This window comes from Lygodium microphyllum, chromosome 4 (genome assembly GCF_053477565.2).
Source record: "Lygodium microphyllum isolate KBCC chromosome 4, Lygodium_microphyllum_v1.1.10, whole genome shotgun sequence".
Lineage (NCBI taxonomy): Eukaryota > Viridiplantae > Streptophyta > Polypodiopsida > Schizaeales > Lygodiaceae > Lygodium > Lygodium microphyllum.
In genome coordinates, this window is record NC_141138.1 from 42,780,226 (window position 1) to 42,795,405 (window position 15,180).

At 37.3% G+C, this 15,180-nt stretch overlaps 1 long non-coding RNA gene across 1 annotated transcript; it reads left to right on the plus strand.

Annotated features, from left to right (window-relative positions):
- Nucleotides 1-6,618: 6,618 nt before the first annotated feature.
- Nucleotides 6,619-14,587, plus strand: LOC148036981 (uncharacterized). Its single transcript, XR_015690768.1, has 3 exons — nucleotides 6,619-6,950; nucleotides 7,055-7,240; nucleotides 14,542-14,587. It is a non-coding gene; the product is annotated as an uncharacterized LOC148036981 (long non-coding RNA).
- The last annotated feature ends 593 nt before the right edge of the window (nucleotides 14,588-15,180 follow it).

The following is a 15,180-nucleotide window of genomic DNA, read 5'->3' on the forward strand; positions in this document are numbered from 1 at the left end:
TTTGGGTATTCTGAGTTTTTCAGTATAACCAGCCCAAAGGAAGTTCCTCACCAGACTTTCTAGATTTTTAAGACCAGTTTTGGAGAGTTTCCAACATGATAAAAAAATAGATGGTTGTTGGGATAACAACATGATTTAGTACTAGCCTTTTACCTGCCAAATTTAGCTGCAAACCTTTTAGATATTCCAAATTTTTCCTAGCTTTACTTAGTACCCAATCCCATATTTGCTTTAGGGTGACCCCAAAGCCCATAGGTATCCCTAGTAATCTGAACACCTGTCCATCTTCTATCTCCTTGCACCCTTCATCCAATAGCGGAGGAGGCTTGATTAAGGACTTAATCCCAATTTTTGTAGGAGTAACTAATGATCCAGAGGCCATACAAAAGGTCTGGATACAACTGCAAAATGACTTAATTTATTGTGGATCATTATTTACTGATCCATTTGTATCATCAGCAAATTGGTTCAACACCAATTCAGATTTGTCTAGGAGTTTAATTCCTCTCATCCTACCTTCTTTCACTTGATGCTCCATCAACCACCCTAGTGCATCAACAACTATGGCAAAGAGTAAGGGTGCTAGAGGACACCCTTGCCTAATGGATCTGAATAAGGGGAAAGGTTATGATATTTCTATTTCTCCATTAATGGCTACCTTAGAAGTGGCATTACCAAAAAGGATGCTTACATATCTAATGAATTTTCTTCCCATTCCCATGTCCTACAATGACTATAGGATAAAACACTGGTCCAGATGATCGTACGCTTTATCAAAATCTATTTTAAAGAACATGAAATCCTGGTTAATTTTTTGGGAATATCCAAATCCTTCCCCCACAGCCCAATGATGGATTCCAGTATGTACCTACCCTTTATGAAACCCTTCTGTTCTTTTCTTAACCAGTGGTCTAGATGGGGGCTTATTCTTCTTGCCAGGGCTTTGGCAAAGATCTTGTATGCTAAGGTCAAGAAAGTTATTGGTCTCCAATTGGACAGATCATCTTTGGAATCCCTCTTATGGATTAATTTAATCACACCTTGATTGATTCCAATAGGTAGAGCCCCAAATCTTACAGATTCTTTCCAAACTTGGAGGAGTGGCTTGACCAGGATCTCTTGGAATTTCTGATAGAATTTGTTTGGCAGTCCATCCAGTCCTGGATTCTTGCCTTTAGAGAGATCCCTTTATTGTGTCCACAATCTTATGTTCTTGCAGTTCATGCTCCATTATTTGTGGTAGAGTAGCAAGGAAAACTTTAGGTCTTATCCTAGCTATTTTAGCTCTGGCCAACATCACCTCTTGAGGCTGGGAGGCGGGAGGGGAGAAGACGTTTGCAAAAAATTCTCTGGCTATTTCCAGATTTTCTTTATTGCTTCCAGCATTGGACCCATCGTTCTTTCTCAGAAGGGGAATGCAATCCTTCTCTTTTTTCTTTCTTAGATTAAACATCTCTTTGGATGGTCTATCCAATCTTCATGCCCACCACATCCTGGTATATAGTTTTATACTCTCGGCTTCCTCCTCCTCCTCCATATTTCTTAACTCTTTTTTTATTAACAACCACTCTTATTGCGCTTGTTGTTCCCTAAGTTAAATTTATGTTCTAAATCATCTAGGTTTTGGTAGAGAGATCTTCTTTTCTCTTTTATATTGGCCACTCTATCCTTTTTAGTTTATCTTAGTAGATCTTGAGATTCACTAATTGCCTTGGACCAAGCTTGAGTTGGGTGGGAGGTGAGTCTAAATGCCTCTTTCTAGATACATTGAATGCCTTGCCTAACTTGATTCAATTTAAATAGTCTCAGGTTTGTATGGAACTATCTTGCCCTAATTGCATTCAGATTATTAGATAGTGAGGTCACCACAGGGTAGTGATCTAGCAAAACAAGATCCTTTGCTGACCTACAGCTTACATTTACTAATGAAGAAAGCAGACCTACAGAAATGTAGACTTGGTCTAGTCTAGCTTGCCCTTTCTGATTATTGGACTAAGTAAAGCCAATGTTTGTGCTTATGTCTTCCAGTCTATGGAATGTTTTGCAATCTTCCCAAGCCTGGTTTTCTTGTCCAGCAACCACTAGGCCTTTCTGCATGTACCTATCAACTGCATCTTCCACCATGTTAAAATCACCTAGGACTATTAGAGGATGACGTGTCATCATTAGAGATGTCCATATTGCAGTCCTTTTGTCACAACTCTATAGAAACAGAATTTGTATCCTTTTTCATTAATTTGTCTATATAATGATTTATTAAATTTATTTCCTTTGCACTAATTAGATATAAAGAAAAGTGCATTGGAGCTGCCACTGATGAGTGGTCACAGGTTATGGTGGACCTACGCGGTGGGTTAGAGAAAAGATAGTTCACACTTCCACCTATATGGCCCGATTGGGTGCCTGTGACTAGAACTCACGCATATCAGGGTTAGACTCGCACACAGAAAGGATTGATGCCTTGAAGTGTGGGCTAGATCCACCAAAACAGACAGTTACAATCAACAAGATGGCATGATCATGAAATGCTTGTATAATGTGCATGTGTGGGCTGAAAGCTTGAAATGCACATTTCTTTGCATAGGAAAGTCACATGAAGATTCTGATACCGTTTTTGCGATGTACACGGAAAAAGCTTTCATATGACACCCATATTGGGGGAGGGGGGGGTCCCTAAATTTTAGGAGGTCCCTAAATTTTAGGAGGTTCCTAAATTTTAGGAGCCTCGAATTAGCCTAAAAATGCTAGTCCTAAAAAATAGGGATGTCATTCTAAAAATAGTAAGTTCTGTACTCTGACTGTGCTTACTAAATTTGGTTGTTTCTATTCTTGACAGTATTCAACCCAAAAAGGAAGGCCATAGAGAAGAGACAAGTGTCAAGACACTTGTCACACAAGTTTCCAAGTGTCCCACCACTTGTCACATCTCATGACATGTGGCTGGACACTTGTCTTGTGCTACTCCACTTTCCCCTTTTGTACTAGCTCTCCCCTCTCCTATAAATAAGAGCTCGTTTTTCTTCATTCAACATCATTTTTATTTGCTGTAAACTCATGTACAGCACCCCACAGATAGCCAAAAACTGGCCCCATCCATCCCCATCATCATCCCCCACTTCTCCATTATCAAATTCCTCCATATTCCCTCTTCTATCACTGCTGTTTTACAGGACAGCAAGCCTGTAAATTCATTACACCACCTCCTTCCCGAGCTCTTTCTTCCATTTTAGCAACAAGAAGCAAGCCCTATCCATGTACTGCTGATCAACGATGGAGAAAGGCTGATTTCCCCTCTTTCTTCTCTCATACTGTAAAGAAATTAGTTCTTATCATTGCATAATAGATAATGCATGTGTGTTTGTACATCTTTGCATGATCTTGTGAGAGTAAGAATTACTTCTCCTCACTCTCAGGTTGATTGTAACTGAGCTCTTCCCTAAGGGACTTGGGTTGAGCAGAAATACATTCCTTCGGGGGGGGGGGGGGGGGTTTGCCCATCTTCAACCCTCAATCTTGTCTCCATTACTTTTACATTTTCATGGCTGTAATTTTGTGAGTAATTTTCATTTTCAGCTTTAAGTGTTCATTCTCTTTTATATTAAATCTCGAAAACAAGCGAATATCATAATTGTTAAGCATACTACGTTGTTCGGGGCGTTTACAGTGGTATCAGAGCTTTGGCTCGGTCCTCACCCCAACACTGGTAGTGCTTACAATTATAAGTTTGTTTGTTTTCAGCCCTTGCATTGAGTGCTTGAGCATATTTTTTTTTTCTTAAGAGTCTCAATGGATCAGTCGAGTGCTATCCTTCAAGCCATTCAAAGTCTTAGAGAGGAGAATCAGCAAATTCGTGACCAACTTCTTAAACTAGAAAAAGTTGAGAATCCCAAAGAATTCAAGGAAAGAAGCCCATCTGCTTCAAGGAGACAAAGCAATACCAATGAAAGGAGCCGATCAAGAAGTCCAACTACTTCTAAGAGGCAGTCCCATTCTACTTCAAGACAAAGAAAGAGATCGCGTCGAAGCTCATCCTCTTCTTCAAAGTTATCTGGCGCCTATTCTGATGGATCCTCTTCTAGTAACGAAGAGTCACACCCTTCTCGTGGAAGACCTCATCATCGTCAAAGGCGTCAACATTCTTCACCCTCGTCTCCATCTTCATCCCCAACCGATCATCAAAGCTTGAAGTATTTCAAGACTCAAAAGCATTTGCAAGAGAAACATGCAAGATGGGAAAATTTCTTGTCTATGTTTCATTTTCAAATTATGTACACTCCAGGGAAACAAAATGTAGTTGCTGATGCACTTTCTAGAGTGCCTCGCATTGCAACTATTACAGTGGCTCATCATGAAGATTTTCAAACGATGAAGAATACTTATGATGAAGATACTGATTTTGCAGCAATTTGGTCAAATTTACAACAAGGTGGTTCTCATCCAGATTATTCCATCAAAGACGGTTACCTTCTCATGAACAATCGCCTTTGTGTCACTCTTCCTGTTCGACAAAAGGTGCTTAAAGAAAGTCATGAACCCCCTTATGCAGGGCATAGAGGGAGGGCAGCCACTCTAAGTGCAATTGAGCGCTACTTTTATTGGCCAACATTATGAAGAGATACACATAACTTCATTGAGGCTTGTCTGGTATGCCAAAAATCCAAATATGATAGGCAAAAGATTCCAGGATTGTTGCAACCTCTTCCAGTGCCCAAAGATCCATGGGAATCTATCACAATGGATTTCATCTCAGGTATTCCAAGAACACCTCAAGGTCATGATATGATTTGGGTCATAATTGATAGATTCAGCAAACAATCACATTTTATTCCATGTCATAAAACATTGAAATCTGCACAAGCTGCAAGACTTTTCATTCAATATATCTTCAGATTACATGGTATGCCTTCTGAGATCATTTCAGATAGAGACTCCAAATTCACAAGTAACTTTTGGCGTGCTTTATTTGAGAATTTGGGAACCACTTTAAAGTTCTCCTCAGCTTTTCATCCTCAAACCGACGGCCAAACAGAGGTGATGAATCTCACTCTTTTGGATATGTTGAAAGCTTATGTTAGTGAACATAAGTCACAATGGGAGAAATATCTTCCATTATTGGAGTTTGCTTACAACAATACAGTGCACTCATCCACAGGGAAAGCTCCAAATGAAATAGTACAGGGTAAAGTGATTCCTCCTCCAATTATTCGCACTAAAGATAAGATTTTTGCTGCTGATGAGTTTACTTCAGATTTAAAAACCGCAATGGATCGATTTCAAGCCACTATCAAAGTTGCCCAAGAGCGACAAAAGAAGCAAGCAGATAAATGAAGAAGACCTTTGGCTTTTGAAAAAGGTCAATATGTCTTGCTAAAGTTTGATAAAAGCAGGCTCAAACAAGGTTCTGGTCAAAATTCATCTTTTCCAAAGCTCTCCAGTAGATACTTTGGACCCTTCAAAGTGATTGAGAAAATAAATGAAGTTTCTTATTGACTTGAGCTTCCTGCTCATTGGAAAATACACAACACTTTTCATGTAAGTTTGCTAAAACCTTACATAGGACTAGAACCAAAGGAACCCATTACTGAAGATCCCCCAGAAGTTGAAGAAACAAAGCAACTCTTGGAACCTGAAAAGATTTTGTTTCTCAAGGATCGAACTACAAGAAGGCAGCATGAGGGAAGGGACGAGATGTGAAAGTTTCCCGTTACACTCCAGTTTCGGCCACGCCTTCAGCCCAAGTTCTTCTTGATTCAGACTTCAGACCTAAATCCCCATTTGGACACCAAACGAAAATCCACGAGGGAGATTAAAATATCGAATGTCGAGCGCGTGTGAGCGCCTGGAGCTCCCTAAATCTGCATTCGGACATGGAACCAAAATATGTGAGGGAGATTCAGACGCAGTGATTATTTTTGCAACTTGGCAGGCCTTTCCCATGGTAATTTTCCTTGCTAAAGAAATGAGGAAATAAATCAAGACTTCTTGTGAAAGGCAAATTGAGAAAAATGCCCTTCTCAAAGAAATGTAAAAATACAATAACCTTGCTTATGAAAGGCAGATATTTTTTTAAAAAATTAATTTATTATATTATTAAAAATAATATTATAATTAATAAATTATAATAATCCTCTTCTTGAGTCTCGACTCTCGACTCTTAACTCAAAATTAGGGATTCGACTCGTGAGTCATATTTCTCGTCGCTCGAGAGTCGAGACTTGATAGTGTAAGATGCTGCTGCCTGCTGCTGCCTGCTTGCTCAGTGCTCACTGCTCTAGCGACTCCAGACTCCAGAGTCTAGCCTCTATTTGACATTTGGACTCTGCATCACCTTCCGTCGAGTCGTCGACGTCTGCATCAACTCCAGGCTCGCCGCTCCATCCTCGACCTACGAGCCACGGCACACGGGCCACCGTCTGCTGCAGCTTGCTCTACATCAGTGGCGAATCACGATTGCCAATCACCCGCTCGTGACTCGTGACTCGTCGCTCGACTACGACGAGTCACAACCAGACTACCAGTGACTCACCACTTGGCACCCGCTCGGCACTCGCCCGACGTCGACGTCTACTGCCTGCATCACTGTCACTTGTGGCAGTGTGGCCCGCTCGGCGCTTGCCCCCCGCCCGATAGTGCGACTGTGCAGTGTGACCTCCCGATGACCAATCATCACTAGAGCTTGACTGTGCACCCGCCTGCTTGATTGTGGCTTGCCCAATCATCACCAGAGCCTAGGCCCTGCAGGCTGCCCGTCTTGCCCGACTCCCGCCCCAGTCACCAGTGTTGCCCACCCAGTCACCAGTGCTGCTTGCCCAACTCCCAGTGCCTACCCGTGACTCTCGCCCAGTCACACTAGTGCATTCACTCCCTGGCCTCTGCCCAATCACTAATGCCTGCCCAACGCATGCTCCAATGGCTCGTTCAAATCCCACAGCCCACCTTTCAAGTTTTAGGTAACCTTAAACCTTGTCTTTGCAATGTCGCATGCATTTAACCACTCATTTTTCACATTTTAAAATTTTCAATCGCTTAAATAAATCCTCTATAAAATTTCCAGAGTAATCTCAAGGCTCAAACTCGAAGTTCCGAGTCCCGACTCCCGACTCTCGAGTGATATTCATTTTGAGAATGCAAGAGGTTTGACAGTCTACAACAGTCCTCGTGAGTCGTTGCTCGAGAGAAGCGAACTCCAGAGCTTTAGCATCAAGATTTTACACTTCAAGTTACAACTCCACTGATCAAGGTAGGTGCACATATGACATCTCTCTTTGAGTTATTGATCTATGTTTATGCAATTTCTTTTTTGCAGAGAGAGAGAGAGAGAGAGAGAGAGAGAGAGAGAGAGAGAGAGAGAGAGAGAGAGAGAGAGAGAGAGAGAGAGAGAGAGAGAGAGAGAGAGAGAGAGTGTGTGTGTGTGCATGTATACGCTAAGCCTAGTACCATTGTTGTGTGGTTTTGTGTATTGATTAATGATAGCATATAAGCTATATGTCTTTCTCCAGATTATGGGTCCTGGTCAGCCAAAGAGAGATATTCTACAATTGAGTATTTCTAGTGCATTCTCTCGAAAGAGAATTGCACAAAGGGACATTGTGGGATCATCATCGAATTTGATTAGTTCTCATGCAGGTCAAAATGATGATGTAGATACGTCAGCCATGACATTGCATGCTAAAATATGCAACACAGATGTCAGAAATCCAAGGGATGGTATGCATGGTGAATGGGTTATAGATACAAATATGCACTTGGAAATGCTGCACAATGCTACATGTGAGGTTATTTTTAATGATGCAAGAAACGACATGTATGGAATGCAAGCTCTTTGCAAAATGCTAGCAGTGATGGTATGACATGTGATGATGCATTTAATGCTAATATATCAGCAAGTTTGGATTTGAATATGCCATTGCAAAGTGTGATTAATGATGGTGGAGATGGATTACCTTCAAGTCATGTGGATTTAACTTCTCCTCTTGAATATGCATTAAGGAATCTTCATGAGATTCAAGCCCAATATGCCACGCCTGGGCAAAGGACAAATGAAAAGCCTCCCAAAAAGGAGAAGGGTATTCGGACTTATAAGGAGCATTGGAAGGTGTATTATGAATGAAGTTATTCATCTTATGATGATGAGGGGCAACAAAGAGTACATTGTCTTTTGTGTACACACTTCAAAATGCAAAATCCTTTTGGCACAATAGGTAGCAAGAATGTTCAAAGACCTGGTCTAGAAGGCCATCAACAGTCAAAAGAGCATAAAAAGGCAAAGAAAATGTGGTTTGAAAAGCAAAAAAGGACCAGTTTGTCCATTGAAAAGCATGTGCAAGTTATGCATGATAGTGAAGAGGGAAAAAAGATACCTCGCATCAAATTACTTCTTCAAAAGATGCATGCAATTGCTTTGAGAGAAAAACCTATTTCTAACTTTGAGGCAGATGTTGAAGAACTAGTTTTCTATAATGTGCCAAATGCACCGACAGTGAACTCTTATGGTGCATACACATCTTCATATGCTGCAAAGCTTTTTCTCACAGCTTGTGATAATGTGTATTATGATAAGATCAGTATTGAGCTAAAGGAAAGTCCATACTTCTCAATAATGGTTGATGAAAGCATAGACATATCATGTAATCATAGAATGATTGTATGTATCACATATCTTAATAAAAAAGGGAATGGGTCAATTCGCAGTCGATTTATGAGACTATTAGAGACAATAGATGGTTCGGCAGATGCATTGTATACAAGTCTTACATCATACCTCTTGGAGCTTGAGTTGCCTAAGGAAAAACTTGTTGGTTTTGCAAGTGATGGATGCACTGTAATGACTGGTTGTCAAAATGGCCTTGTGACTCAGTTTGCAAGGGAAGTTTCCCATTTGGTGGGTGTGCATTGCATTGCACACAGAGAGGCACTAGCTGCCAAGGATGCATTGGAGCCATTTCCTATTTTTAAACTTTTGGAAAAGATTATTAAAAAATCATACAAGTGGGTTAGAAGCTCTTATAAACGCCATAAGGAGTTGAAAGATCTTGCCAATGCCTTTGAGTTACCTATGCAAGAGGTTTTGAGAATGCATGATATTCATTGGCTTTCACGAGGTGATGTTGCACTAAGGTTTGTAAAACTTATGCATGCCTTATGCATCTTTTGAAGTTAGAAAGTCACGAGTTGTATGACTTTCTTACATCTTTCAAGATACAATTCTTTCTACACATTGTTGCAGATGTATTTCATTATTTAAACATGCTTAATCTAAAATCCAAAGCAAGAATGTTGAAGTTAACTTCCATTGGCACTGAGCTTGTAGTGACAATGGAGACATTGGACACAAGGTTTCTTGGAGATGTATTTGGTATTAGAGCACAACAATTCACATCCTTTGTTGAAAAAGCCAATGATGGATATCTCTGCTATACATGTGATTCATATGGACAAGAAGTGCATGCTCTTCACACTCGTTCATTGGGAGATAAGGATGCAAGTGGAAATCTAAACTCTTGGGAGAGTTGCATATCTATGGGTAGACAATTTGTTGGAAAAATTATATCATCCTTGTGTCTACGATTCAAAGACATAAAACTCTTTGAAGCAGCAAAAGTATTTAGTCCAAAAGGCTATCCTATTGAGCACAAGGCAATGTTTGCAATGGGAAGGATTTGGATGCCTATTTTGTTAGAAAAATTTGGAGACTTAGTTGATGTGAATGCATGTAACTTGCAATATGAGGATTTCATGATCCGATTGAAAAGGATTTGTCCAGGCATGAGTATGCATGAGGCATGGGCAATATGTGGAGTTGATGAGTATTGGGAGCAACTGTATGGAGAAATGAAGAAACTTTGGCGAGCTTGTCTAGTGATTGTTGCAAGTACAGTGGACTGTGAGAGAGGGTTTTCTCAAATGAATAGAATTAAGTCTCTTGAGAGAAACCGCTTAACTTTGGAGACATTAAATATGTTGATGTTTTTATCCTACAATGGTGAGAAAAATCCTTGCATTGTGGATTGGGATGCCATGTACATTGCTTGGGATGGCTTGAAGGACCATAAAAATCCCAATGTGATGACAACATAAGAAAGTGGTTTTCTTCTTATTGCTTTTGACGGCATGTGTTAATCCATTAAGATTTTTTTCTCAATATAATAAAGAATGTCTAAGCTTGCATTTGTGATAATTGTTGAAGCCTTACAATGTGGTTTGTGCTTTTAGTTTAGTAGAGACTTGTAACTTTTAAGTTTACATAATAGATTTTTTTAATTTATATATTTAAAAACATTTTTTAAGAAATGCATTTTTTTCATGGCTATGCTCTCGAAAGGCACTAGAAAAAATTTGCCTTTCCTAAAGAAAGGTAACCTTGAAGAATGCCCTTCTTGTGATAATAGGGTCCTTCCTTGCAAAAATAAAGGTTGTTCTGACGTCGGACGTTGGGCGTGCGCGAGCACTTGGGCTCACCTCTTCCCCGGGCTTAGGAAGTATCTTCCGACATACATATTGTTTGCCAAAAGACATTTGTCACTATCGTGGATGATAATGCTTGTTGTGAGTGTTGTTTGTCGACATACATATCATTTGTCAGAAGACATTGGTAATGCCTCATTTGAGGGGGAAAAAGGCATTCTCCTGAGTCCTAAGACTGGGATCACGTGCAGACCTGCCAAACTTTTTATACATCATCTTAAGTTTGGTAGGTGTGACATGTTTTTCTTCTCTCTTACTACTAAATTTATAGTCACCTTTACTTTTAAATACAAGTAGAGATTATATTTAAAAATGTTGTCGCACATATATTTTCATAACTTCTAATGGAGATAGCAAGTAGTATTGACTATCTAAACAATGATAAGTTTTACAAGAATGTGTGGAACTAGTCAAATTATCTTAGTGTTACATCATAAAATCTATATATGTATTGAAATTAATGCCATGATTAGATCAACTATAAATATTAAAGTTGAAACATAACCCAAGATTGATCCTATCCCTTTCATATTGATGATTCATTTTTTAAGCATAAATTTTTTCCTCCAAGCCTTTTCTTTCCTATGAAAAAGAAACTCTCAATCTTTTTAAATAAATGTTTTGCGTAATAAGAAGCATACAACCTAACGGAGTAAAATGGCATCAAAATCCTAGTGTTATATAGGTAGATATCCTCACATGTAGTTGTATGAAAAGCATTTTATTAATAATTCGAATGCAAAACAACGATGGTGGGCATATGGTGTTCAGTTCTTACTCTCATGAATAAGATGTTTCTAAATTATATAATTTTTGCAAGTTTCTTGTTCAAAAAATTATTTAATATATAATAACTAGAATTGTGTAACTGTAGGTTTATGACAAGAGGTCAATGAAGTATATTTATACCTAATAGTTTTTTTAATAGCATTACATTTAAAAATAAATAAAATTTGTATCTTATTATTAGTGAAGCAATAAATTAGAGTTTCAAATTCTTAAGTAATATTTATTAGATTAGATTACCGATTTTCAAAATTTTAACATAATTTGTTCAATATTTGGAATTTCATTGAAAACTACTTCAATATTGAGCTTAAAATGTTTATCTCAAAAAGATCGACCCTCATTTTTAAAATTTAACGATTGATTAATATAAATTGGACATGCATTTTTGCTTGATTCTCTCTCTCTCTCTCTCTCTCTCTCTCTCTCTCTCTCTCTCTCTCTAGTCATAGAAAAGGCATAGATGTTACTTGAGGGCATATTTATATATGTGTGGTTCTGTGCATTGGTACATGCATGAATGTATGTGTGTGCTTGTGTTTTCATAAATTTTTTTTAATGGTGTATTTGGTAACATATAACCTAGCAAGACCAAATATGATAAGTTTTAGTAAGACTCTAGCTTGATAAGAGATGTATTTGAGATGCCTTAAATATGTTTAATTAACAATTGTGATTCCTCTTTTTATTTCATTTTAATCTATCTTTCTATAATTATTATTGACAAGATCACCTTGCTTTTCACTTGGAGGGTGGAGTACCATAGATTCAACAATATTGTTATTAACAAAGTACTCAAAATTTTCTTGAGGTTTGAAGATATTGAATAATGATTAGATATTGAAAGTAGAAAACAAGGGTAATAAATATAACATTTCTCAAACTTCTCAAAGTAAAGAGGAAAACCAACCACAAAGATATATTTGTTGAAGTTATAACATGTTGAGAAGAAATTGGTTTTGGTCCTTTGTCTCACCTACTATTATTATTGCACTCTTTACTAAACATTTTGTACTTGAGTTATTGTAAAGCAAAAGGTTGCCAATTCGAATAATGTTGATGTAAACTTTTATTAACACTAAGTACTAAGAAGGTGCATGTCAAAACTAAAAAGTGTACATGTTCGCAAACATAAAAGTTTTCTATAGTTTTGTTGTTTACATTCGCCTAATACAAATATAAGTTGGATAATAGATTGTATTAGCTTGTTAAGATGAAGCAAAATGAGAAGATCAAGAGATTTCCATGGGTCTCGAAATCAGATGTAATGTCTTCTACTCCATTCCATCATCGATGTGGCTTCCATGATAGGCTCTATGATAGTCTATTGTGATAGAGCATATGCCTCCTATCCAAAAACCTTCATAGTCAATTCTATTACTATTGTATTCAATTAAAGTTACTTGGCACATTTGAAACAATATGGAGAAACATATATAAATATGCTTTAAATTGATAAAAAATAGTTTCTATTTTTATTATTGCTTGTTTCATTGATTATTCAAATTTGTTATCATTATTCTTCTTTAAATGCATAAGCACCCTACTACACATAATATTATATGGAGTGATTGTTAATATGGTTTTTTGGGGAGGATTTTCTTAAGATTTTGTGAAAAAACTAGAAAATCCTCTAGGCCACATAGGGGAATCTTTGGTTTTCTCTGAAAATTAGGAATAATGTAGAAAATACATATGGCTATACCCCCCTCCCCCCCAAAAAAAAACCATTTTCCAAAATGGAACTAGGGCACTACTCCAAGCCAATTTTGGGGTTAGTCCCCATTTGTGTAGGAAAATGCGACCCCACCTTGCAAACGTTGTGATGGATCTTTGAGTGACATTGTGCAAGTGCTCCACTACTCTTCCACCTTTGCCCTTGTTAAAGAGATGTCCTTCTTCAGGTTTATTTAAATTCTTGTATATAAATAGACAAATTGTTGTTAAAAAAGTATGATTCGTATGAAGCAATATTAGTGTATACTTAGTTAGAGAGTCTAACTCTTTTTTATAATTTAGCAAACGTAAAATTCATGTGTACTTTACATTCTCTATCTGATGTTTTTGATAGATTAGGCATGTTGAGTAGAGTCTTTCAAAGTTTTATGAATGTTATAGCCATAGCTAGTTTTATAAATAGTAAAATAAGAGAATTAGATTTTTTTTAAAAATGATTGTGTTGTTGATTAAATGCATCAACACATGATAGATGTGAATTTTTGATAGTGAGTGGTTAAGACTACTATATGGTTTAATTACATGCTCTACGAGCTTCCATTTGGGGGGATCATTATAGAAGTATTAAAATCTCAAGAAAATTTGTTGGATTTGATTTAGATGCATGCATTGTATTTCAAAAAATCATTGGTAGAATCCATTATAAAAACTTGAAACAATGCTTTTGTGAGAATGACATCGCAGGATATTTTAAAGTACTTGCACCATTAAAGATTTCAAAAATCATTTGTAGAATCTATTATAGAAAACATGAAACAATGCTTTTGTGATAATGAGATTGCAAGATAATTTAAAATACTTACACATGCTCATTTACATTTAAAAATGAAGCTTTCAAAGATTTTAAAATGCTAAAATAGACTCTACTTGTCACTTTGTGAGTTTTTTGTAGGTTATAAGGCTAAGAATGTGATGAAAACTAACTTATAGCATGGGTTTGTGCAATAGATATTATAGAAAATACTATAGTAATATGATAATTTTGAGTTTATTTATTTGTAGATTCTTATTGTTTATTTCCACATAATATTGTTACATGTAAGCATTATATGTGACACTAGTTGCATTGTGCTTGGTAGATAGATGGTAGGGTAATAATATGTTTAGTGTTACAGTGAGTAGATTATTAGGTATATTAATATTTATATATAAATATTGATCATAAATAATCTTTAGGTGAATCTATATAGTAAGTGTAATATATAATAATATATATTTATATGGTAATATTATTAGTTTATTTATAATTACAAGTTTAAGATTATTTAGTTATAATTTGAACTAAAACGTTGATCCTTAATATTATGAATGCAATTAAAAGACTAAAATTTTGTTAAAATAAGTTTTCTTTATGGATTGCTTTTCTTTTTTAAATATAGTTCAAGCTTTCCTAGTTTTCTTTGCAAGAGTAGCACAATCATCTGCAAAATAGGAAAACATGATAAAAACTTAGTTTTAATTGTTTGTCCCTTATCTAGAGTATATTATGGAAAATAGACTTAACTCATTCTTTTGTGAGTTTTTTTATAAGTTATAACGCTAAGAATGTTACAGGGATCAACTTATGAGAGGGTGATGTTCAAGCTTTGTTGGATAGGCGAAGTTGGTTGCAAGAATGATCATTTTAAGAGAGATCATCATTAGGGCCAAAAAATGCTTTAAAAAAGGCACTTGTAAGAAAATTATTAAGTTGCTAATTAGTTGAGATTTTGGAAGAATGAAACCACCAAATTTGGTTGCTCAAATGTGATTAATGAGAGAATATTGAGTTCATTGAAGTGGTCAGCCACCATTAATTGTCCCTTGTAATATTTCCACACGAAATATTAAAGAACCTTGATCACTACACGCCCCGCGCAAAAAGTGTGCTAAGTCATCTCCCGCAACAAAATAATGTCAGTGGCTAAATCCTTACCCTGTGCGCGCGACAATGAACCCCAACCCCGTTGTGCAAATAAAGTCGAGGTTAAAACCCGCAAGCCTCACAAGAAACACCCCTTACGTAAAGGCAAATGGATAAATGATTAAAGTAGTGTAAATTTTTTATTATTTACCCCCCCCCCCCCCCCCCCCCCCCCCCCCCAGTCGATGCATGGTACGGGAGAGGGAGTGGAGCTAAGGGGAGAGAGAGGGAAGAGTGTGTGGGGATGCATGAGGGAGGGAAGGCATGAAATCCCTCCACGTGTGTGGAAC